Source organism: Orcinus orca, chromosome 4, assembly GCF_937001465.1.
Source record: "Orcinus orca chromosome 4, mOrcOrc1.1, whole genome shotgun sequence".
NCBI lineage: Eukaryota > Metazoa > Chordata > Mammalia > Artiodactyla > Delphinidae > Orcinus > Orcinus orca.
Window position 1 is genome coordinate 35,503,403 of NC_064562.1, and position 23,548 is coordinate 35,526,950.

At 39.3% G+C, this 23,548-nt stretch overlaps 1 protein-coding gene across 7 annotated transcripts in view; it reads left to right on the forward strand.

Annotated features, from left to right (window-relative positions):
* The first annotated feature begins 5,509 nt into the window (after positions 1-5,509).
* The window catches only part of LRAT (lecithin retinol acyltransferase), a 44,361-nt gene continuing 26,322 nt past the window's right edge, over positions 5,510-23,548 (forward strand). For 4 of the 7 annotated variants that reach the window (XM_033403695.2, XM_033403699.2, XM_049709125.1 and 1 more), the window contains exons 1-2: positions 5,544-5,902; positions 8,943-9,016. The gene's annotated coding sequence lies outside the window, so the exon portion shown is untranslated. Of the gene's footprint in view, positions 5,903-8,942; positions 9,017-23,548 lie in introns of all 7 variants that reach the window. The other 3 variants (XR_007477000.1, XM_049709127.1, XM_049709126.1) reach the window with 3 other exon arrangements.

Here is a 23,548-nt window from a genome sequence, read left to right on the forward strand (position 1 = left end):
CTGTGCTGGGTCTTCATTGCTGCACGTGGCTTTCTCTAGTTGCAGTGAGCAGGGGCTACTCTTCACTGCGGTGTGCAGGCTTCTCATTGCAGTGGCTTCTCTTGTTGCGGAGCACAGGCTGTAGGCGCACGAGCTTCAGTAGTTGTGGCATGTGGGCTCAGTAGCTGTGGCTTGCGGACTCTAGAGCGCAGGCTCAGTAGTTGTGGCACATGGGCTTAGTTGCTCCATGGCATGTGGGATCTTCCCAGACCAGGGCTCAAACCCGTGTCCCCTGCATTGATAGGAGGATTCTTAACCACTATGCCACCAGGGAAGCCCCCAAATCAAAATTGATCAATCTTTTCATTTAGGGGGCAAAAAAAACTTTTAATAAGGAAATTTCCTTGGTGCAGATCTGTTGGTGGCAATCTCAGTTTTTGTCTTTAAAAAAGCATACTTATGAAGGTTTCCTGCTAAGATCAAGAAAAAGACAAGGTTGTCCTCTCTCACCACTCTTTTTCAGTATTGTACTGAAAGTCTTAGCTAATGCAATAAAACAAGAAAAGGAAATAAAAGGTAAACAGTTTGGGAAGAAAGAAAGAAAATTGCCTTTGTTCACAGATGAGATAATCTTCTATGTAGAAAATCTGAAAGAATCAACAAAAAATTCCTGGAACTAATAAGCAATTATAGCAAGGATGCAAGATACAAGGTTAATATGCAAAAGCCAGTCACTTTCCTATATACCAGCAGTTAAAAAATGGAATTTGAAATAAAAACCACATTATTATTTATATTAACATGTAGAAAAATATGAAATACTTAGGTATAAATCTAACAAAATATGTTCAAGATCTGTATGAGGAAAACTTCAAAACTCTGATGAAAGATATCAAAGAACTAAATAAATGGAGAGATATTTCATGTTCACAGATAGGGAGACTCAACCTTGTCAAGATGTCAGATCTTCCCAACTTGCTCTATAGATTTTACACAGTCCCAATCCAAATTCCAGTAAGTTATTTTGTGGATATAGACAAACTGATTCTAAAGTTTATGTGGAGAGGACCCAGAATAACCAAGACAATGTTGAAAGGGAAGAACAAAGTTGGAGAATTCAACTTCAAGGCTTACTATAAAGCTACAGTAATCAAGACAGTGTGCTATTGGTGAAAGAATAGGCAGATCAATAGAAGAGAATAGAAAGGCCAGAAATAGACTCACACAAGTACAGTTGACTAATCTTTGACAAAAGCAATTCAATGGAGAAAATATAGCCTTTTCAACAACTGGTGCTGGGACAACTGGACATCCACATGCAAAAATATGAACCTAGACAAAGATCTTGCACCTTTAACAAAAATTAATGCAAAATGTATCATAGGCCTAAATGTAAAATGCAAAACTATAAAACTCCTAGAAGATAACAGGAGAAAACCTATATACCTTGGGTATGGTAATGACTTTTTAGATACAACACCAAAGGCACAGTCCATGAAAGAAATAATCAATAAGCTGGACTTCTTTAAAATTAAAAAATTTTGCTCCATTGAAGACACTGTCAAGAGAATGAGAAGATAAGCCACAGACTGGGAGAAAATATTTGCAAAAGACATATCTGATAAAGGACTGTTATCTAAAATGTATAAAGAACTATTAAAACTCAACAATAAGAAAACAAATAACCTATGTAAAATATGAGCAAAAGACCTTAACAGATGCCTCACCAAAGAAGATAAACAAATAGCAAATAAGCATATGAAAAGGTGCTCAACATCATATGTCACTAGGGAAATGCAAATTAAAACAATGAGTTACCACTTCACACCTATTAGAATGGCCAAAATCCAGAACACTGACAATACTGAATGCTGGTGACGATGTGGAGCAACGGGAACTCTCATTCATTGCTGGTAAGAATGCAAAATGGTACAGCTACTTTGGAAGACAGTTTGGCAGTTTCTTACAAAACCAAACATACTCTTACCATATGGTCCAACAGTCATGTTCCTTTACCCAAGCGAGTTGAAAGCTTATGTCCATACAATATCCTGCACAAAGATGTTTATGGCAGCTTTATTCATAATTGCCAAGACTTGGAAGCAACCAAGATTATCCATCAGTAGGTAAATAGATAAACTGTGGTATATCAGACAATGGAATATTATTGTTAATCAAGCCATGAAAAGACATGGTGGAATTTTAAATGTATATTACTAAATGATATGAGCCAATCTGTAAAGGTTGCATACTGTATGATTCCAACTATATGACATTCTGGAAAAGGCAAAACTATGGAGACAGCAAAAAGGTCAGTGGTTGCCAGGGATAGGGAGGAGGGAAGAATGACTAGGTGAAGCATAGGACTTTTAGGACAGTGAAAATACTCTGTATGATACTGTAATGATAAATACATATCAGGGCTTCCCTGGTGGCACAGTGGTTGAGAGTCCGCCTGCCAATGCAGGGGACACGGGTTCATGCCCCAGTCCGGGAATATCCCACATGCCACGTAGCAGCTGGGCCCGTGAGCCATGACAGCTGAGCCTGCGCGTCTGGAGCCTGTGCTTCGCAATGGGAGAGACCACAACAGTGAGAGGCCCGCGTGCCACAAAAAAAAAAAAAAATTCATATCATTATACATTTGTGCAAACTCATAGAATATACAACACCAAGAGTGAACCCTAAAGTACACTATGGACTTTGGGTGATAACGCTGTCAATGTAGTTTCACCCTTGGTAACAAATATACCACTCTGGTGGATAATGTTGATAGTGGGGAAGGCTGTGCATATGTGGGGGTAAAGGGTAAAGTTTTAAAAAATGAGCTTATTTATCCTCTATGTTTGAAAGTTAATTTTACTGAGAATATTTGTAGACTGGATGTGGTAGCACTTGATATTCCACTATTGCCACTGAAAAATCAGCTCAGTTTGGCGGTCCTTCAGTGGTAAGGCCGCTTCTCTTTCCTGGCCTTTCCTTTTTCTCTTTGAGATTCTACAGTTTCACCCTGTTGTGTCTAGCTATCCATTCCTTCTTACCTTGTTTGAGATTCATTGGGTTTCTTGTACCAGATAATTTGTTCTTTTCATTCATTCTGGAAATTTGTAAGCCACTATCTCTCAAAGTAATTTCTTTTCTTTTTCTATTTTCTCCTTTAACTCCAAATGGAAGTATGTGAGACTTTTACTTTTCTCAAAAATAAGCTTCTTAGAAATTACTTCATCTTTGTCAAAGGCCATAGAAAATATATCCTGTGTAGGGATTTCTGGACTTGTCCTTATAATCCACCTAAACTGTGATCTTCCTGAATTGTCCTCTGTTGTGAAAAGCAAATTGCTTAGAGTTTGAGAAAGTACAATAACACAATATAATATTTTACATTGATGAATTCATTTGGTGGGATTCACGGCAACCTGATTTTTGGCAATATGGCTGCCAAGTTTTCAATTATCTGTAATATCACTGAAACTAGATTGTCATCAAGATGACCCAGTCTCATTGATCATAGAGAATGATGGAAATGTTCCATGATGGAAAAGGAGTGGGTAGCATCACAAATCAATGCCATCTGCAGATTTTTTATATAGATATTGGAAATTTGGGCCATAACAAATTGACAAGGAGTTTCTAGGACTGCTAATGTATGGCATGAGTATAAAGCTACCTTTTTAAAAGGGATTTACAACTCATTTTTATCATTTGATTTTAAAAAACCTCCTCTTCACCTGTTAATGAAGAGTCAAGACTGCTAATTTACTCTCATCAGCCACTGTGAAGTCATAAACAATAGAGAAATGGATGATAAAGTAATTCACAGCTAGTGAAGGTCTCCATCTGGAAATATTTGAAAGATAATTTATTAGAGTAAATATTCAAATGCCTCTGCTTCAGTATATTTCTTAACATTTGGAAGAAGCATATCCTGAATGAGAATCTGTAGGGAAGTACTAGTAATAGCATTCAGTATGGCTGCGTCCATTTTTGCCATATCACCTTGTAAAATGAGTGAAATCAGTTATTGCCAGAGAGCTCAGTTTTGCCCAGAGCTTGCAATGGTGAGAAGCATGAACAAGCTGTGAATCGTTTGTATATTAAAATGACAGTGGCACAGTTAATCAGTTGCTTTTGCCTTAGTAACCTTAAGCAGGAAAAACTAAGCAGCAGTGTTAAGCCAGCTGGACAGGCTGGGAGGAGAGTGAAGATGCCATTTGTTTAGATGGAACATCTTGGAGACAAAAATCATCCTGGAATATATACAGAAAACCCTTGCAACTGGTTTATTGCCTGCCTACTCTGTGCAACTTGGTTCCAGTTCTCACAACACTTGCATTGGTCATGAAGAGCAAGGGTTCCCACCCCCTGGGCCACGGACAAGTACTGGTCTGTGGCCTGTTAGGAACCGTGCCACACAGCAGGAGGTGATCAGGGGGCAAGTGAGGGAAGCTTCATCTGTATTTACAGCCGCTCCCCATCGCTCGCATTGCTGCCTGAGCTCCTCCTCCTATCAGATCAGCGGTGGTATTAGATTCCTATAGGAGCTCGAACCCTACTGTGAACTGAGCATGCAAGGGATCTAGGTTGTGCCCTCCTTATGAGAATCTAATGCCTGATATCTGAGGTGGAGCTGAGATGGTGATGTTAGCACTGGGGAGTGGCTGCAAATACAGACAATCATTAGCAGAGAGGTTTGACTGCACAGAGACCATAATAAATCAATTGCTTGCAGAGTCATATCAAAACACTGTCAGTGAGTGGCAAGTGAAATTAAGCTCAGGGGTCCCACTGATTCTGAATTATGGTGAATTGTATAATTATTTCATTATGTATTACAATACAATAATAATAGAAATAAAGTGCACAATAAATGTAATACGCTTGAATCATCCCAAAACCGTCCCCCCTACCCCGTCCATGGAAAAATTGTCTTCCATGAAACCAGTCCCTGACACCAAAAAGGTTGGGGATTGCTGATGAAGAGGATCAAGAGTAACTGCAAGGGAAGCTTTGAGAAACAAACAAAATTCTTAAGTTTAGTATGACAATTACTGAGAGCTTGTATGTTGCAGGAACTGACTGTCTAGGCGTTAGGACTCATAGAACAAGCAGCTACGGCTCCACCCTCATATAATCATATAAATTAATGCAGCCATATAAAACAATATAAAAGACATGCTACTCTAGACTCCCTGTCAAAATGTGAGTTGACTGTTCATTAGTGCGTGAGCCAGGTTCACCCTACTCTGATAAAAAGATAAGGCTGACGTTGCTTTTGACACAGAAAGCTCCATTGTGAGGCTCTGGCACTGGAGAAAAGGTATGCCTCAGACCTGATTCAATTCTTGGAAGACAGGGTAAGGAAGCTGGAAATGCTTTTCCAGGGAGCTGTACCAGTGAGGCAGCCATCAGTCATTAATTCTCAAGAAACAAAGTCTTTGATTCCAGTGTCAGTGACAGGTCCATACTTGTTAGTGCTTCTTCATCTTAGTTTGCCCCAGACTACCAGCTAGAGTTCATTGTTACTCTGTCCTCACCAACAGCAAGCAGAGGCAAGCATGCCTGAGAGAGGAATGCTTGCTCAGAAGCAGAAGAAAATAGAAGTTGGAAGCAGGTTATGCATTATCTGTTTGCACTGAGGAGCAACAATGCAGTCAGCTCCGTGCAGTTTGTAAAAGCTTCAAAAACAGAACTTCCAAGGGGGGAGTAAAGAACCAACCAATTCGTATTCCAATTAAACTAAATAAGTGCAGACTTTCTTACTCATAATATCTATTTTCCCCATTTCCTGGCTTAAAAAAATTTTTTTTTCAGGTTGATATCTACATTAATGGAGAACATGTTGAAACCTTTCAGGAAGATCTCACCTTTACATTGGACACATTGACTCCACCAAACTTACCCAAGATAGATGATGACCTAAAAGGTATGTTCATTTTCGCTATCTGGTATTTTCTGCCAAAGCAGTTATTCTCTCCATTTTACATTACTTATTCTTTCTTCCAGTGTATGTTTTGGGGTCTATAAAGATGATATGGCAAGTATGTAGGACACTGTGGCAAGAAGTACTAGTGTGGTTTCCCTGAGGCCAGGGCCTGGTGAGACCTGGGAGTAGCATGCAGGACAGAGCTGGGGGTTTAGTTCATGAAAGAGACTGAGTAGACTGAACAGGCTCCACTTTTCAGGGAGAAAGATGATGAGCCTACAATTCCACTTGATCTCTCCTCTCTTCCAGGATGAAAGGATCCAAGCAAATATAAATCAAGAATTGGTCTGCACAAATGGAAGGCTAGATTTTAGCCTGGATTCTGAGAGGCAAACGTTCAGAAAAATGATCCTCTCCTACGAGGAGGGAGAGGTAACACTCCAGTGAAGGTAGGAAGGGCACATAAAAGGCAATCGTGGTTATGGGAAATAGTCATGAAGCATTTGAATCAGAAAGAGAGGGAGAGCTTAGGAAGGCTCTCAGCCTTTTAGAGACTCAGTTTCAGGAAACTAAAATAAATCCACAAGTCTACTCTGACTTGTCATGCTTCTCCCCACGTTTGGATCAGCTTCCAACTTTTTATCCCTTGTGCTTTCACTGTTGTGAAATATCTCTAAGAATTCCTTTAAGGTGAAGATTTTCTTTCAGCAGGCATCATTTCTTCTGGGACATCGTCATCCTTTCAATCACAATCATTTTCTTCCTTTATGTTGATAAGTTTGCCTTCACTCATTTCTTCTGGCTGCACATCTAGTCTTTCAAATGTTGACAGTGTCAGCATTCCTCCTGCCAGCTCTTCCTTCTGTAATTCCTTTACAACTGATCTGAATTTTACTTCCCCTGATATCACTTATCCTTTTTTTGGTACACCTTCATCTTTCTTGGCCAGGTCTCTCTTCCAGTGATCCATTTTTGTAAAATGTTGTGTGGGTTTGTCACTGACAGACAGGGAAGCAACACAACTACACACTTTGTGTGTGCATGAACTGAATAATGACCTTGCAATTACATCCAGTCGATATATCTTGGTAACTGAAATCAGAACCATGCTGTTGGGGGACTAATGTTAATCAACCAAATTTTGATAACTGAAATTTTTGCATATTGGAAATGTGCAAAGTGAGGACTGCCTATGTATTCAAAGCTTTTACAGTGTAATTGTCCATGTGCTTCTTGGCATAAATTTGATTTTTGTATGCTTATGAAATTTGCTTTAAAGGTATTTTACAATTGAGGATTTTTTTCCCGCTTTTTGGACTAGTTTTCTTATTAATTCATTTTAAGGAGGTTTTATTGGTATTGCACATTTTTTATCTTTATCTTGGTGAACTGGTATTTATTGCATAGTTCCCTGTATTAAATTAAATGCTCTTCAACCTTAGAGAGTATCTATAAAATTTTGTTCTCCCAGGAAGATGAGTTGTGAATTTAGTGTCTAAACAAAATGTTATTTTCCCACAAAAGCATTATTGTTGACAGAAAAAAAAAATGAACATGAGGGTTGTGAGTTAAGTTTTATTTGGGGCAAAATGAGGACTACAGCCCAGAAGACAGCCTCTCAAATAGCTCTGAGGAAGTGTTCTGAAGCGGTAGGGGGAAAGTCGGTGTTATATATGATTTTAGTGAAGGGGCTATGAGCAGTTACACACACATTTTGCAGAGTCACGAGGAGCAGATGTCTCCATTAATGATTTTAGTGCTTTTTCAAGATGTAGTATCTTCAAGAGAAGATACAAGAAATTGGGCTCATACAGTCTTCTGAAAATATCAACTATCTGAAAGCCTATTTGCCAGTTTTTTCCAAAGCACAGAGTGCCTCCTTCCTGATCTCCACTGTGAACTCCTTTCAGGGTGTGTTGAAGGTCAGCGACTGCAGTGGCTAGTGACCTAATCCTTGTAGAGGCAGATGGCAAGTGACAATTTTTACTTGGCATCATAAAAAGAAAAAATCTGAATATTCCTTCTTCCCATTTGTTAAATGGCACTGTAGATATTTAACTTTCTAGCAATTATGCAGGTCCAACTCATTTAGGATGTTGTGAATATCTCAACTGACATCATCACCTACTCTCATTATTTTTTCTGATTTTTAAAATATTTTTATTGGAGTATAGTTGATTTACAATGTTGTGTTAGTTTTAGGTGTACAGCAAAGTGAATCAGTTATACATATACATATATCCACTCTTTTTTTTTTGAGATTCTTTTCCCATATAGGCCACTACAGAGTACTGAGTAGAGTTCCCTGTGCTATACAGCAGGTCAAAATATACAAACAGCTCATGCAGCTCAATATCAAAAAAACAAACAACCCAATCCAAAAATGGGTGGAAGATCTAAACAGATATTTCTCCAAAGAAGACACATAGATGGCCAAAAAAGCACATGAAAAGATGTTCAACATCACTAATTATTAGAGCAATGCAAATCAAAACTACAATGAGGTATTACCTCACACCAGTCAGAATGGCCATCATAAAAAAATCTATAAACAATAAGTACTGGAGAGGGTATGGAGAAAAGTGAACCCTCCTACACTGTTGGTGAGAATGTAAATTGGTACAACCACTATGGAGGACAGTATGGAGGTTCCTTAAAAAACTAAAATTAGAGCTACCATATGATCCAACAATCCCACTCCTGGGCATATACCTGGAGAAAACCATAATTTGAAAAGATACATGCACCCCAATGTTCATTGCAGCACCTACTCTTATTTTATTATTGGCTTTACATAAAAATTGGATTTTTTAAAGCAAAGCATATTTATGCCACATAAATGTTAAGCTTTCTTAGAAGTCTAAAGGAACATATATCCAACCTACAGTACTGAGAGAAGATTCCTCCAAAAAGAGATTATCTAATTTTGACCAAATAAGCTGCTCTGTATAACACCCAAATTGGAACAGCCATATTCCATATGACCACCTCTTAATTTTTTATGTCTCTTCAATTTTCTTCCATTGGTATATCTACCAAGTGGCTCACTGACTTATCGCTCAGAAGATCTGGCCTATACAAGAAGTGGGGACAAAGGCAACTCTGTGAATATAGGTATGTTTTGCTTATAAAAACTAGTCTTTACACCTCTAAAATTGATTTCAGTCATTTAGTAAGTATTCATTTGGATTCAAACAATTAAAGTTTTTGTTTACTATACTGGTTAAGTTACATTAAGTTGTCCAATACTATATAGCTATTTTCTTACTGATATAACAAATAAATAAAACAAAAATGTGTGCTTAAAATAATTCATGGCTCTCAGTATAATAAATCATTTTCACCAAAAATAAATATTTTAAACACACCTGGCCAGAAAATCCAGTCCTATTTCATAATATTATAATGCATTTCTTCTTTGAGTTGGCCTTTTGCCAAGAGTTCCCTTTAAATCTTCCTTTCCCTAATGTTCTCTAAATAGTAAAGTAAAGAAGGCACATCTACAAGTTCCTTTTAAAGGTGCCTGTGTCTTCAGTCCTATAAACAGTGACTACATTGACACTCCATCTATACCAGGCAAGCAATCAGGGTTATAGCCACAGTTAGTGTGTGTGTGTGTGTCAGCTTTACCAACACCTGCTATGTTTATTTGAGCTGTTTGAGTTGAGGTGACTAAAAGGAATGGATTAGCCAACCTTTTATTCCTGATGATAAAAAAGAAGAGTTTGCATCTGCAAAAAAATTGAGATACTTATATCTGCTAATTTTTACTCAAAAAAAAAAATTCCCTCGAATATCATTTGTGGGTGGGAATAGAGCAGTGAGCATGATAGTCAAGGTCCTTGACCTCTAAAACTCATAGTCTTTTGAAGTTAATATCCTTCATTTGATTTTGCATCTATCTTCCATCCCCTTATATGATATATGCTTAGTTTCAAAACGTAAAGGAATGAAAATAAATTTTCTTAGAATTTCATAATACCCCTTGAGATAATTATAGCTGACAGATAAAACAAGGAATGCCTTGTAAAATCTGAATTTCAGATAAACAATGAATAATTTTTAGTATAAGTATGCCCCATACCCTAAATTAGACATACCTAAATCTGGCAATCCTAAATTAGAGAAACTCTGGACATTGCCAAAACAGGGAGAATGACATTCACCGCCAGGAGACTCACTCTGATGGCAACAATTTGACGCTGTGTTCCCACCAAGTCCCCCCATCTCTCCCATCCCCACCTGACACACAGTATCCTCACTGAATCAGAGTAAGATACTTCAAATTATCAAGTCATCTTGATCGATCTTCAGCATAAGTGCTTATGAATGTGCTGTTTTGTATACAATAGGCATCATAACACGGCACCCTCTCTACTACCCGTACTTAAAAAGATTTCTAACTGCTCAAGCCATGGAAGATTATTTCCAGCATATTCTGCATAAAGAACTGCCTGAAGGGAATTCAGTTATAAGGTATGGCTCATCTGAAGTGATTGAATTACCACATCTATATTTAGGACTTATAAATAGGTGAGGGTGTTGATTTTGAATTAGGAGATCAATAGCTTTTATTTTGATCCTAGGACTTTTATCTTTTGCCCACATTATGGGAAGAACAAAAAAGCAGAAAACTTGATCTTTATTCTTCAAAATGAATTGGTGCTCTTGCTAAATTGGCATGCTTTCTACACCTGTTCAATTGACAAGATTTGGAGCATCTAGAGGTCAACATGAGACCCTTTGATACATGTTGAACTGGGTGGTCCAAATACTAAACCTGGGAGATGAGAGAGAGCTGTGTGCCATGGGCTAGGGAAAAACATGATGGAAATGGTATATGGGCCCTTTAAATGTTGCCTCAGTTTCAGAATCTTAATATAATTGAATCATATGCCAGAGAATATTTATTAAAGAAATGTAAATTTCTTTTGGTTGCTCAATCTAAGTGAAATGTAAATAGTCTAACTTTTTTAAAATTAGAGTTTTTAAAGACATAAGAAATATATTAAAAATATGGGATAGTATATACATTTTAAAACTCTAAATTATATATGTATTGTTTGACTTGATTATGTTTTCTTTAAAGATAATATTTGCAATGAAAATATAAACTGTACAATTTTTTCTTTTAATCAGATTATGAGTTCATTATTATTTAACTTCATTTTCTGATAGCTGACTTTTAGAAATTCATATATCTTAGTTGAATCTAAGACTAGAGGATTGAAGTCTATATAATAGATGAATACTAGATGAAATAATTAGATGAATTTATTTGCCATCTATTATCAACGATTAGAACATTCAAAGCTAAAGGTAGTATAATAGATGGTACTACTTCCATATAAATAATCTTTTCTGTAGTCTTTGATTTTGGAATGTGGTCCTACTTAAAAACATTGCAGGTCTTCTTTATTTTAGTTCATTAGTGTTTTATGCCTGACTAAAAGCAACAGGGAGGCTCTACATTATTTTTGGCACTGCTCCACCCCAAAATAAAGCTAGCTGGCACTCCTTCACACTCTAGGTGGGTTTTATGAAGTGCTCTGCCTTATGTTAGATGTCTGAAAATGTCAGATCATTATTTCTTGGGCCTGAAAAGTGCTGCTGGAGTTTGATAAACAAAATTAGAAGGCAGTTTATGCAAGAGTTTTGGGAAGACAGACAAGAACCAAAACCAGACAGGTCACCATCAGTGTTTTGAGTGGGAAGAGAGTTTGAAATGGGCTGGGATTGAAGAATCACTGGGGCAAGTCTCAGTAGAGGACCATGACCCAGTAGACCGGGCCAAAACAGGGCGAAGCTGTTCGCAGGTTAAAACCTATTGTCTTAGCCAAACAGGACAGGCTCAGGAAGGCTGAGGTCATGATCGGATGAGTTAGGAGGCCTACCAAGGATTTCTTAAGGAACGTAAGACAGCCAGATAAGCAGAAGCTGAGGTCTAGCCCTGAGCTAGTACTAAGTATCAGTTCCTCTAAGTCGTTTCAGTGAGCTCTGTTAAATTTAGACCTTTCCTCTGTCTGGGCAAGGTCAAGCCTTCCATAGATGGCTCTGCTACTATGTCTATTTCCAGGACATGTTTGTTGGGGCAAATCAGCAGCTGTATTTTCACCCCCAAGCCCTGAGCTGGGTTTGTGTGGGATAGCAGTGTTCGGCCGGAGGCCTCAGCAGGGGCCCTCTTCCAGGCTGAGTCCTCGGATTTCCTTTAAGCCTCCTTTGTGGGACTTTTATTACTGTGAACCCTCCCCACGCCCACATCCGGGGCCAAGGGCCAGGCTTCTAAATCCAGGATTTGAATCAGGGCTTAGACATACGTTGTCTATAAAAATGTTCCTGAATTGGCAATAATTAATCTCCCGTGCAACTGTATTTGGCTCTAAAATGCTGTGTGTGCTTAGCAATTGCTCTAACTGGAAACAGATCTATGGCAGTTTGTCAGGGATGACATACATATCCTCAATCAATGGGGGAAAAAATCTAGGAGTAACTCTGCTACTGTCTCCTTATCAAAGCTTTTAAACCTACCGAACTCTGGGCTTCTCTGGTGGCGCAGTGGTTAAGAATCCATCTGCCAATGCAGAGGATAAGGGTTCGAGCCCTGGTCCGGGAAGATCCCACATGCCACGCAGCAACTAAACCCATGTGCCACAACTACTGAGCCTGCGCTCTAGAGCCCGCAAGCCACAACTACTGAGCCCGTGTGCCACAACTACTGAAGCCCGCGCACCTAGAGCCCGTGCTCTGCAACAAGAGAAGCCACCACAATGAGAAGCCCGTGCAACGAAGAGTATCCCCCACTCGCTGCAAACAGAGAAAGCCCACACACAGCAATGAAGACCCAACGCAGCCAAAAATTTAAAAAATGAAATTTAAATTTAAAAATTAAAAAAAAAAAGAATTCCAAGCACATTAAAAAAAAAAAAAAACTACTGAACTCTGATATTAGTTTTCTAAGTGTTACTGGGGAAGGCTGTATCCAGTGTGATTTGATTCTCCTGTAGTGTCAGGCCACCTAATGTCAGATAAGGGATTCTCAACACAGGGCATTAAGAAATTAATGGGAGTTTTTTCAGTTATCAAAATGACAGGTGAACAATCCTGGCATTGGGTGGACAGGAGCCAGTGATGCTAAACTTTCTGTAATACACAAGACAGTCCTGCAAAACCAAGAGTTACCTCACATAGAATTCCCACAGCACACCCATGGTTGACAATACTTGTAGAGGTCTCTGGTTGACTCCCAGCCGCATGTCCACTAGTAACTGTCCCAAATTTTTCTGTTCTCAGAACCACTTAGTTACTGCCATAATTTCACATTCTTGTTTCCTCAGACTTTTCATATTATTCAACAAAACTTAGTCAAATCCCCCATCTCTTCCCCTTACTATTCTCCATCTGTACCCACCCTGTTCTCCTGCCTGCCCTCTCAAAGAAATCTTTCCAAGGATAGCAACAGTTCCACCCAAGGTGTTGGTCCCACCCCACCCCATGCTATCCCAGTTCTGTCTCTTGCATCTTCAATGCCTTGCCAGTCCCTTCTTCCCCTTAGAAAAGTGCTTGAAGTTTTCCTATCCCAAATGTCAAATAAAAGCAAAACCAAAACCTCTTAAACCTGCTATTTACCCCCTCAAATTAACATTTCATTTCTTCATCATCCACTGGCTCCCAAAACCCTCATAATCTGGTTTCCACTCCCCAGTTCTGCTCTCTTGAAGGTTACCTAAATGGTCAGTTGCCAGACCACTCACTCTTCAAATTCCTTGCATTTCTCTGAAAAACTGCATCCTTGATCAACCCCTGACTAAAGATCATTCCTCCTCCCATTGCTTCAGTTGCTTCTCGATGTTCCCAAGAAGACTAGGGCCAACCACACCATACGAGCATCTTCATTTTCCTGAGCTCCATTTTGGTATTTCCCTCTCTGTACATGGGCAGGATTCTGGCTGTTCCATCTTCAGGGCTCCTTTTCCTCATCCTTTTTCCATACACTGGATACGGGTGTTGGCTGCACTCACTGTCCTTAGCCTTCTTCTCAACTAGGTGAAGGATCCTGAAACCTACACCTATAACTAACCATAACTCCCTCTCTTGAACTCTAGGCTAGGCTGCCAGCTACCTGACAGATAATTCCATTCAATGGTTCATTACCACTCCCTAAATTTAACAAAATAAAATCTAAAACATTCTAGTATGTTTCTTTTATAGCACCTTAAGTTTGGTGATTCTTTTTATAGGTGACTGTCTCCACTACCAGCCTAAGGACTCCTTGAAGACAAGGATGGTTTCTTATTTAATTTTTGCTCTAGTATCTAGTGTTTTAAAAATGTTATTTGATAGTAAAGAAATTGATGAGTGAGTGAATACTTAAAGTTCTTTTAAAAAATAGATTATGTACTTCATATCTGTGGTCCAATGCCTAGCACAGCGCTTGGCACATTGTAGGTACCACACAGATATTTTTTGAATGAATTTGTCTCCTCTTCTTCCAAGCCAGCTTCTGCTATTTTCTGTCCTACCAATGTCAATGATACTACTATTTTCCTAGGAAGCCAAGGTGAAAACCTCAATGATTTTGATCCTTCTATGGTCATCAAATCCAATGAGTCACCAAGTCTGATAAGTCTCCCTCAAAGATTTTATTTATTTTTAATTTTTTAATACATTTTTTCACTGTCATCATGCTAGTATGTGCTTCCACTTAGAACAGTATTTTCCAGTCTGCTATCAAATAGTCTGTCAGGGGTTGATAGAAGGTATGCTAAATAAACAAACACATAAATAACTAGCTCAACAGGAGCAAATGAGTTTAGGAGGGATCAGAATAAGTTAAGAACCCCCTTCTACTTAGCAGCCTCTCTGAACCTTTAATTGGCTAAAATATATTGTATCTTTAAAAAGCAATATAATTTATTATATAGAGTTTTGCAGATTTATTTTACCATGGAAGCATCTTTCTGATGTTACATCAGTTTACATCTCCTGAAGGAGAGTTCCATAGAGTGTAAGTTTGGAAAATATAGATCCAAACTACCAAAATAGCATCCTAATTGCTTTCCTTGACTTCAGCTCATCTTTTTTTTCCAAATCTATTATTAAAAAGAATGGTTAAACTAGTTTTCATGAAATCCAGCTCTGATACATTATTCTCTTGTTTACTGCACCAACACTCCCGCCCCCCAAAAAAACCGGTAATTCTTAATGGTTCCCAGTGATTTACCTCATAAACTTTCCAAACATCCGATTCTGTAGCATGGTGCAATGGTCAGAATAAATTAGACAATGCTGCGTTAGCAAACAGTTCACAAATCTCAGTGGGTTAAAACAACAAATGTTTATTTTTCCTCATGTTGTGTGTCCATCACATGTCATCAGGGAGACACTGCTCATCTTTAGTGGCTCAGGGACTTGCTGATGGACTCTTGCCAGAGGGAAGAGAGCGCTCTGGAGTGTCTTATACTGGCAATTAAATACTTGGACCAGGAAATGACACGTGTCATTTCTGCTTAACTTAGTGGCCAAAACTAGTCACATGATCCCATCCCAACACAAGAGGGACAGGAAGTACAATTGTATGCCTGAAAGGGGGTAAAACTGGAAATATTTGGCAAACAACACTGACTACCACACATAGCATTCTTGCTTTTTATGATTTTCTCTAATCTATCTTTTTTAGTTTATTTCTTTTATCATTCACCCTACATTTCAGTCAACCTAGGTCATTTCTGCCATTCATTCAATAACCAGTAAATGGTTATTGTGTACCTACTGTGTGTCAGGCACTGTGATAAGACTGGGAAGACAACAGTGAACAAGCTCCAGGGAGGGAGACAGACAATGAACAGTCAGTTCCGTTACTGAGTGATGAGGGCCACTTGGGACTGGGGGAGCCCAGAGGATAAATTGGCAACTGATCCCAGCCTCGTGTGTATGGGGGTAAAGGGCTTGGAAGCAGGTGGAAGCAAAAGTGGGAGATACTTGATTGAGTCTTGAAGAACAAATACGTGTCAATTTGCTGAGATGGAAGAAAGGAGGTGGCTTGGGTAGGAGGAGGAAATGAGAGAAAGGCATTCCAAGCTCAGCAAGTAGAGAGGGAATTTGCATGTAGGATATAGAAACAGATGAGGCTGAGGATGGGGGCCTTGGTCAGGACATGGAGGGCCTCTTTGCCACACTACAAAGCCTGGACTTTATCTTCCCCAAAGTGTAACTGGGGTTTTCCCAGCTCCGTGTCTTGGATCTCACTGTTTCTAACAACCTGCCCTTTTCCATCCATCTTCTCACAGCCAAATACAGGTATCTATCCTTATAAACCCTAGCCCAAATGATCCTCCCCCTGTGAATGGTCCTTAATTCTCCCAGACAGAAGCAATCTGCACCTTTTACTGTTTAATCGCTTTCTGCTTTGTTTTACTTGCCTGTGCATCTTGTAGTAAAATTGTTGGATCATCACCTTCTTGAAGGATTGGGAGTATGTTTTGATCTTCCTGTACCCTGTCCTTACATTCTTTCCTTCTGGGCACCAGGCACATAGTAGATGACCTATAAGTATTTGTGATCACTTTTTCATCGATTTTTAGTTATCAATTTAGTAGTGAAGAGAAAATATCTTTAGGAAGGAAATTATTAAATGTACTTCTGTTTTGACAGTTTTTTGGGGGGTATTTTAAAATACTTTGAATTATTAAATTGTATCATTTGGGGAATGAATTTTTGGAAATGGAAAGTAAAGTTATTGGAGGAAAGGTTAGAAACTTTAATTTGTGGAAGGGAATTATAAGGAATATGTTAAGATGCTTTAGTTCCTAAAGGTTTACTTTTTAAGATTTATTTTTATGTAGGTGGAAAGATTCATTGAACTGTTTTTTCCACACACATTGTGAATGTCATTTATGAATAGTTATGTAATAAAATAAAAGCATTTTAGGAAAATGTACATTTTTCATGTTTCTAAATTTTTTAGGTTTCTGCCTTTAAAGAAAAACACTTCTGTCTCCAGGGAGATTAGTTTGCATCATAATGGAGGTATTTTTGTCAGAAAAAGCAAAGCTTATACATTCTATTGTTCTTCAGTTTGTTTCAGTGACTATTCTGTATTGTAATAAAGTACATTCCCTAAGAATGTAATAGTTTCTTAAATATTCAGCATTAAATGAAGTTTAATCTTGTGTGTGTAGATTTATGCCCACATGGGGGTTTCTGCAAGAGACAGTTTACTAAAACACACTGTGTCCTGAAGTCGGAGTCACCTAAACCCACCCACTCTTTACCTTAAATATTTAAGCACATCAATATTCATTGATCTCTAAGGATGTTGATAAGGTTTCTACTGGTTCATCCCCACACTCCCACACTGCCCTCTTTCTTATTTGTAGGAGGTCCTGAGATTAGAGCCATTTGCACTAGGGACTGAAAAAATAATTACCCTGTGTAATTCCAACTTTGTGTTTATTAACAACTTTCCCTAATCAGGTCGGCAGTTGGGCTAAAGAGCACCAACAGCATGGGGTGTTGAATTTAAATATTAGTCCAGAATACAATAACTTAAAAATAGTATGGCCATTATTGGCATTTGGATAATCTTGGAATCTATGCTTTGAAGAACCAAATTCTGGGAAATGTGTAGAGCTAGAAAAGCCATTTCTGATTTTGTTACCTAGGCAAGCATGTGGCTACCACATGGCTTACCTTCTGGCCAGCAATACCACAACCCACCCACCTCCCTCACCACACAGAAACACACACACACACACATGCAGTGTTGAAATTTTCCTGAGAACAAAAGACTTCGTTGGTCATTCTTCCTAATAAACTCACCATAGTAGAGTAATTTGGACATACCACAAAAAACATCTCTTTGAATATATTTGAATAACTTAATGTTTAGATTGATTTCTAAAGGGCTGGGATTTTCTTTGTGTAACATCATTTCCTAGGTGTGCTCAATCATGATGAAATTGTGAAAGTTGCAATATATTTAAATTTAAGATTTTAATTTTTTGTGTAAATAAAATTGGAGAAATACTGTATACTTTCCGTGGGGCCATCTGGTAACTTCACTAAGAAGAAGTAAATTGTTTCTAGTTGCTCTGAGCAAACCCATATGGTGCCAATTATTACTAACACCGGTCAGTGAGAGAGCTGACTTTCACTGCTGTGTTCTGAGATTCAGTCTGATCATCTGTTATTGCTATTCTAATTCTGTGCAGAGATATTTTCTTTCTTGTGTTTTTATTTAATACTTTCCAGAAAGTACCTATAATCAATTGATATATTCTATTTTTCCATATAACTCACCAGTAATAATTTAGCCAAAACTAACAGGAAATTGACCTGGAAGTCTGATTTCTAATGAATACTGAAACCAAGCTCAGCACATTAAAGGAAGTAACGACGAAGGCACCCCATTGTGTTTAGGTATGCTGGGTCAAGCCAAAACAGAGGATTTTTCTATTTTTATGAGCTTTTGTCAAATTTAAAGTATACATTTTAAGACAAAAATTTTAAAGAATTTGTTAGTAGCAACGCTACTCTATAAATATTTATTTTTAAAATTATCCTCATGTAACTTAAAGAGGATTTTTTGAAGCAAATGGCCTAGACATGCCAATAGAAGTACCTATTCAATTTGCAAAAAAAAAAAGTAATAAGTACCACAGGTATTTCTAGCTAATTATATATATACACACTATAGTAAGTGTGTGTGTGTGTGTGTGTACATGCTGTATAACATACCAGTCCTATAATGACCGTTAATTGTGAAAGACTGCAGAGGTCATTTGGTTCATCACCGTACTTCACAATAGGCTGCCCTCTATCCCCCCGGAACGCGGTTAGCTCATGTGGTTTCTTACCTCTTGCTCATCCACCTTGTTTCTCTTTGCCGCAGTCACGGTCATGACGAGCCCTTGACAGTGTCCACCGAGCACCTGCGCTTCCACACGCTGACTCCTGTCACCCTGGTAGCGACTCTCTCACAAATTCCCCACCTCCTTCTCCTTTTCCCCCTTATTGAAACCAACCCTGACTTGATGTAGAATCTCCTCTCTTGCTTCCTATGTTCTCATGTTCATACTTCTTTCTTTTTTTTATATAAATTTATTTATTTTATTTATTTATTTTTGGCCGCGTCGGGTCTTCGTTGCTGCGCGTGGGCTTTCTCTAGTTGCAGTGAGTGGGGGCTCCTCTTTGTTGCGGTATGTGGGCTTCTCATTGCGGTGGTTTCTCTTGTTGTGGAGCACGGGCTCTAGGCACGCGGGCTCAGAAGTGGTGGCTCTCGGGCTCAGTAGCTGTGGCTCCCGGGCTCTAGAGCGCAGGCTCAGTAGTTGTGGCACATGGGCTTAGTTGCCCCGTGGCATGTGGGATCTTCCAGTTCCAGGGCTCGAACCCATGACTCCTGCATTGGCAGGCAGATTCTTAACCACTGCACCACCAGGGGAGCCCCATACTTACTTCTTATTCTGACATTTTTCTGAGCTATTTCTCTATTTGAGTCACCACTTTATCTTCTTGCCATTTTTCCCTCCTATCACATTTTTTTCAGTACATTCGCTTTTCCCCAAACACTTTCCTGGGCAGTGAGCTTTCAGGGTGAGTGCTGGGTGCTGGCGAGCTTGCTTGTGTCACGTTGGGGGGCTGGGGGGGTTGGGTCGGGGGAGGCAGAGAAGTCTGAAGGGCTTGGTGAGCAGCACTCACAGTGACAGGCACAGCTCTGGGGTGGAGGTGTGGGACCCAAGAGACCCCTCAGTTGGTCAGATTGCTTTCAGGTTAGCAATCTCCAGGGGAATAAAAGTCCTCTGAGTATTTAAAGTACACACCCTTCCTAGTGAAGACCTTAAGAGACTCGAGCTCACATCAGTGTCACAGAATCGTCTAGGGGCTTGTTAAAACAGATTGCTGGCCCTGCCCATGCCCCTCCCCCATCCTGATTCTGTAGGTCTGGGGCAAGGATTGGAACATGCAATTCTAATAGCTTCCAGGCTATGCAGGGGCTGCCTGCCCACAGACCACTGCTTAAGTAGCACTACTTTGCAATGCTTTCCATTTTTCTGATCTCTAACTTAAATAATTCTGGATGCACTTTACAGCAAATCACCTGTATCCTTCTTTCTGTGGAAATGATCAGCAGGCAAACCCTGCTGAGTGACACTAACTCATTAGATTATTTTCTCATGGCTAAATAACATGAATTTCCTTGCTTTTTATAAAATCTATTCTATAAATCTTCACTCTATTGCTCTCTTCATTTTTTCTACCAGTTGTCTACATCATCCTCCAGTTGTAGAAATACAAGCTGAATTTAATAATCTATATAGTATTGAAACCAGCAGGACCCTGTGGGGCTCCTGGGCATGGAAGCCTTTCCGTGTGCCCCCATTCTTGTTTGTAGGGAATAGACTCCTCCATGACCTTACCTGAGCTTCAAAGGCAGGTTGAAACAGTTGCTAATCAGGGAAGGGTGGGGATATAGAAACAAAGGAGGATCAGTCAAGAAACAATAGGGCAGCCTTGGGACAGGATCCTGGTTCTGCCTCAAGGGATACACATAACAGTATCTTTGAGCTCTTCTGCAGAATAAAACCCCCAACTACTGGAAGATGTTAACTACTTGAAGCATTCTTCATTCCAGAGAGAAGGTCACAGTTTGATAACCTTGAGTCTCACAGAAACTCATCAGGAGACCACCTGAGGTCAGATTAAAGGAATGCAGGCCCTGCACACACCCTGATCCTTATCAGCAACCCCGCCCTTGAACCACTGCTATAAAACTCCTCACCAAACCCCTGCAGGTGGGGACACACAGTTTTGAGGGCATTAGCCCACTGTGTCCCCCTTTGCCTGGCAAAACCGTAAAGCTGTTCTTTTCTACTTCACCCAAAACTCTATCTCCAAAATACAATTTGGCACTGGTACACAGAGACCAAGTTTTCAGCATCATTGTTTAAATTGAAAAGAGACTTGTCTAATTCACACTTTAGTGTGTGATTAGCCTTTTTTGGGTTTCCATATATATTTATTAAATTTAAAAAAATATATATATATATATATTTAGCACCCACATATAATGTACTGTACAAAATGAACTAGGGACACACAAAAAATTAACATATGGACCCAGCATTCAAGTTACTTTGAAACTCTTTAGGAATTTAAAACAAAACAAACTCACAGAGAAATAGAACTTTTGGAACTGTAATGGCCCATTTAAACATTAAGCCTTGAGTAGCAATATGAAATTGAAACAGCAATCCAAGAGAAAATAATTGAGTCAATCATGCTGAACTGAAAAAGAATGACCCTGATAATAACTGTTCATTTGTGTATTTTTACCCATACAAATGTATTTTCTATCACTTGATACATGCCACCTTTTTGTAATCATTTGCTGTGTAAGTCGTATCTACTCTATTACCACTTAAGACCCTCTAAGGCGGAGTTGACCTCACATCTCTTGGGTGTGACCCAAGAGATGTCGCTAACACCCACAAACTTGGGTATTAGCAAACCAAGTTTGTGTGCCTGATGCACGGTGAGGCCAAACAAATCGAAACATTGGCGTTTGGAGCAGAGAAAGGTTTACTGCAGGGCCGAGCAAGGAGAATGGGTTGCTTGTGCTCCAAAACACTGAACTCCAAGGTGGTTTTCGGGGAGAAGTTTTTAATAGGCAAACTTTGGGGTGAGGGCTGCAGGGTGTGTGACTTTCTGCTGATTGGTTGGTGTGAACACAGGACAGTGCTCCCGGAATCTTGTGCTCAGCCTGAAGTCACCATCCTCCACCTGGGTGGGGGCCTTAGCCTCTGCTGAAGAACTGGCATATATTGTTATGTATATTCCTTGTGGAGGAACCAGGACCCTGCCCAAGGGCTGCACTGTTGTTTTTCAGCTGCTCCTCCTTTGTCTTTGCATCCCCTCGCTTCCCTGATTAGCAACTGTTTGAACCTGCCCTTTAGAACTCAGGGAAGGTCAAGGAGGCTGAATGAAACCTATTTCCTACAAATGGGAAATGGGAACGTGGAAAGGATTGGTACCCAGAGGCCCCAGAGGGTCCTCCTCCATTTCAATAGTAGCAGCACTTCATACAGCATCAGTATGTGTTCCCAACTTACTACTGATTAGGTAAGTGGAAGTGAATACACAAGACATAAGCTGGTTGACAAATAAAATGGTCTCTGAATCACAGTTATTTTAAAGCTTAACAGGTAATTTTATATTGACCGTATTAAAGATCCTTGCAGGAAGTAGCATGCAAACCCCAGCACAATGTCCTGCATGTAGAAGGACCTCATAAACACATATTGACAGGTATCAATTATTTAGTGAAAGTCTATCTGATCTACTCAGGGTTTTTTCAGTGCTTATTAATTCACTTATTCCTCCTCACAACCTTCTTATGATACTGGGTGGGAAGTACAGTGATGAAACAATTTACCAAAGATCACAGTAGTTGAGCCAGGATTCAAACCCAGGCAGTCTAGTTCCCCAGTCTGTGCTCCTGACCCCTGTGCTCCAACCCCTTACCTCACCAGAGGAGTGCCCCCATAGTCTCCCTCTCTGCAGCCAGGTGACAGACATTCTCCTCTGCGGTATTTCTTTTTGCAGAGTTGGACATTGATGCTTCCAAGGTAACAGGATGTGCGATACATGTGGGTTTGAGGCTTTGCCTTGGTCTAGCACTGATATGTTTAAAGTGATCCAAAATTTAATAATGTGGGTATCATGAGCTTACTTTGGTGCTAGTTTGAACAAGATTCTGGAATTTATGTTTTTCAAGTCTCTGGTAAAATATTTTTACAGTTTTAAAATATTAAGGTTAGTATCTTGATTCTTAGTTATCTGAAATATGTTTATTTGTTTTTACAGATACATTGTTGATCTCATTCACAGTTTCCCTCTCTGTAACCAGGTGTACCGCTCTTGCATTAGTTGGACATTGATGCTTATAAAGCATGATGGCTTGTGTGGCACATGTGGATTTGGGGACATGTGGATTTGGGGCTTTGCCCTGATCTAGCACTGATATGCTTAAAGTGATTCAGCTTTGTATAATATGAATCAATTTTGGCCAACATTTCAACCTTCTTTGAGCTCGTAAAGGACCTTATGTTATTCTCTTGTCACACACTGCCCTGGATTGTTATGGAAGACTAGTATATATCCTGCATAGAAATATTTGTCCAGTAAATCGAGAAATGAATGAAAAAAGTCTGGGGAGAATTCTGTATCACTTGAAATTCACTAGCAGACTTTTTTGAGAATATAATTTTAGTAATTATAGAAGTATGATTAATAACAGTTCTCATATAATTTTCAATCTCCTCATTAAGCCCACATTCCACCTGGTGTGTGTACATATATATTTTCCCCATGCTGTAAGTGCAATGAACACTGGACAGAAGATACAATGTAACTTTGTCTTGTGGTCATTAATAAATCTTCCCTGGAACACTTTCATGAGCTGTCTCTTGAGATATTCTGACTTCAGCATATACTTCATGGTACCTGGTTTAGTCCATGATCAAAAGCTTGAAGGCAAAAATTTCAGAGGAAAAATAATTCATCCTGATACCAGCCTCACGATTAACACAAGATATGCTTTATGTGTAGACTTCTTTTTTTCTACCACCCAATTTTTGTCCTGGTAAACAG